Below are 2,500 nucleotides of genomic sequence, written 5' to 3'. Positions count from 1 at the left end.
TTCATCGTAACAAGAGTAGAGATATCGTTGCCGAGAGTCGTTTCCATGTATTACCGAAAAATCCGCCACAAAACGGAATAGGGGCAACCCCCCACAACAAATGTAAGGCCAAGGGGCAAAAGGAGGAAAAACGCACGAGAGAAAGAGAAAGAAAGGTGTCTAACCCCCTCACGGGGGGAGGCTCGAACAGAGGACAATCTCCCCCCAGCCCCACGCCCTCGTAAAAATTGGGGTAATGCGTGGGACAGCGATCGAGAAGGACTAGGGTGGCCACCCTGGGAGCTCGCACTGCTTTTAGCCTTTCCCCAACACCAGCCCACAACAATTCCCCCTTTTCTCCGTAGAGCTAGGGACCGAAAGGAAGAGAACAGGGTAGAAAACAAAGCACAAACAAAGCACAAGCCTCCCAAGCCCCGTGCCTTCGGCAAAAGTGGGGAACTGAAAGGGACGACGATCGAGAAGGACGAGGGTGGCCACCACGGGAGCTCGCACTACATTCCGTCCTTCCAGAACACCAATCCACAACAATCCCACCTTTTCTCCGCAAAGCTAGGGGCCACGAGGAAGAAGGGAAGAGACCAACAAGACAGAAAGGGATATATATTAACCGTGGCTACCGGCTCACAAGGGGAGGAGGCTTCAAACAGAGAACAAGCTTCCCCAACCCCGTGCCTTCACAAAAAGGGGGGAACTGTAGGGGACGACGATCAAGAAGGACTAGGGTGGCCACCCTGGGAACTCTCTCTACTTTTCGTCCTTCCCGAAGACCAATCCACAACAATCCCACCAATCCCGAATCCCACCTTTTCTTCGTTCCCGGCACTCTGTCCTTCTTCAACTTTTGATAGTCAATGGTGGCCTAGCTCTAGAAGAGACTCCAACTTAATCCTTAGCTAGGTCCTTTACCAATGAAAGAAACCTTCATTCTCTTGACCAATCGAGCCTTTTTCTTGATGGAGGTTGCAGGCTCGATGTACACCAAGTTTACTGCAACCCGGGGCGATTTCCATCGCGACGAGACATGGAACCCCAAATTTTCTCGCACTTGGGATGCTTTCGACAAGGTGGGACAGGGAATCCTGGGTACCCCACAATTTGGCGACCTTTGTCAAGGAGGGACGCGAGACCCCATGTACACGCTTCCTATCTAGTGGTAGTATTTCAACCACGCATAAGCGGGTGCGGCAACGCCGTATATTTTTCCTTTTACCAATATTGAGTACACGGTCTGCGCTACTTCAAACACTCGGTCATTTTTCCAGTTAGTGTTCTTAACAATGCAGCGAAAATAACTTACATAAATTTATCTTCTCCAATTATTCTTTCAACCTGTCGTGTCGTGTGGTCATGCTGCACTGGCCCGTAGCCTGCACGAAACACTCCACACCTGAATGCGAACCTGTCCGCCGAATTTCCCTTCCGTGGCACCCAAACTCTACCTGTCGGTGCGGTCCATAGTGAGGGCGCATGGCCCGGATGCAGTGCGGCTGCTGCCCGAATGGTAACTCGCCCGCTCTGCCTGTCCGCGCTACCAAAGGCCGACCCACCCTCATTAATGCCTACCGGTGCGGCCCCTCTTACCCGCGTCTTCTCTTCCTTCCGTTTTCGCCCAACCTCCTTCCTTCGCACTTCGATGTCCTTCGTCGAAAACCCATCCTCCTTACTTATATTCATCCTTTCGCCCAAGGGCCGTGTCTCTGAGGATAACAAGGGTCGGCTCCATCAACATGCATGCCCGGCTGACCTGCCACATAACCTCGACACACCCCATTCCAACGAACCGCCGCCGAGTCCCTTCGTGTGCACCGTCGCACCATGGGTCGGCTCCAAACCTCACGATTACACCCGTCGCCGCACGTCGCACACTGCCCGCATCCTGACTCGTCCGCACGTGGTCACCTCTTTCATCTGGGCAAGCAACAAGCGTCGCTCGCGCGCCTTCCGTCGGTGGCTCGCCCATCGTGCAGGTAATAAGGGGCATGCGCCACCCCCAACACAGCGCGAGCGACATGGGAACCCCACGTGTCATCCCCAGGCCTACAGTACTCTCTTCAGCCGTACTGGCGAGGTGCGGCGCCACCGAACACTTTCTTTTCACCAATACTTATGTTCATGGACTATGCCTAACCATTAGTCTACTTAGTTTGTTTTTCGCAACCAAGTATTATTATGTTTCCTTTATGCCAATGAACACCCATACGCATAGGCAATTATCATCAACAATTATACATGAAGAACACAATTTCACAGTGTAAAGGGAGGGGCAACTCCCTGAACAATGAGTCTGCCCGAATACAATATATTATTCAACTCTACAATGTTTACGGGGCTTTACAAGTATACTTGGGAAAACCAAGTTCATACTTAGCCAATTTTACAAATAGACAACACCTCCGTGTGCCAAACGAGTTCCTTGCCCGAGATGGGCGGGGCGCCCTCACACGAGCTGCCAACCGTACTCTTCGACCGAACCTCGTTTACCGCTGCACGACGGGCGGGT

General features: G+C 52.5%; 1 non-coding gene across 1 annotated transcript in view; it reads right to left on the bottom strand.

Moving 5' to 3' along the window:
* The window catches only part of LOC149265791 (5.8S ribosomal RNA), a 153-nt gene extending 114 nt beyond the window's left edge, over positions 1 to 39 (bottom strand). Inside the window, exon 1 of the ribosomal RNA XR_016261380.1 lies at positions 1 to 39. This exon is cut by the window's left edge and continues 114 nt beyond it. This is a non-coding gene — a ribosomal RNA (5.8S ribosomal RNA).
* Between the last annotated feature and the right edge of the window lie 2,461 nt (positions 40 to 2,500).

This window comes from Pinus tabuliformis, chromosome 6 (assembly GCF_031772625.1).
Source record: "Pinus tabuliformis cultivar Carrire ecotype Pingquan chromosome 6, CPIR1, whole genome shotgun sequence".
Classification (NCBI taxonomy): domain Eukaryota; kingdom Viridiplantae; phylum Streptophyta; class Pinopsida; order Pinales; family Pinaceae; genus Pinus; species Pinus tabuliformis.
The sequence above is the reverse complement of the archived record's forward strand: the minus strand, read 5'-3'. Positions and strand labels throughout refer to the sequence as shown.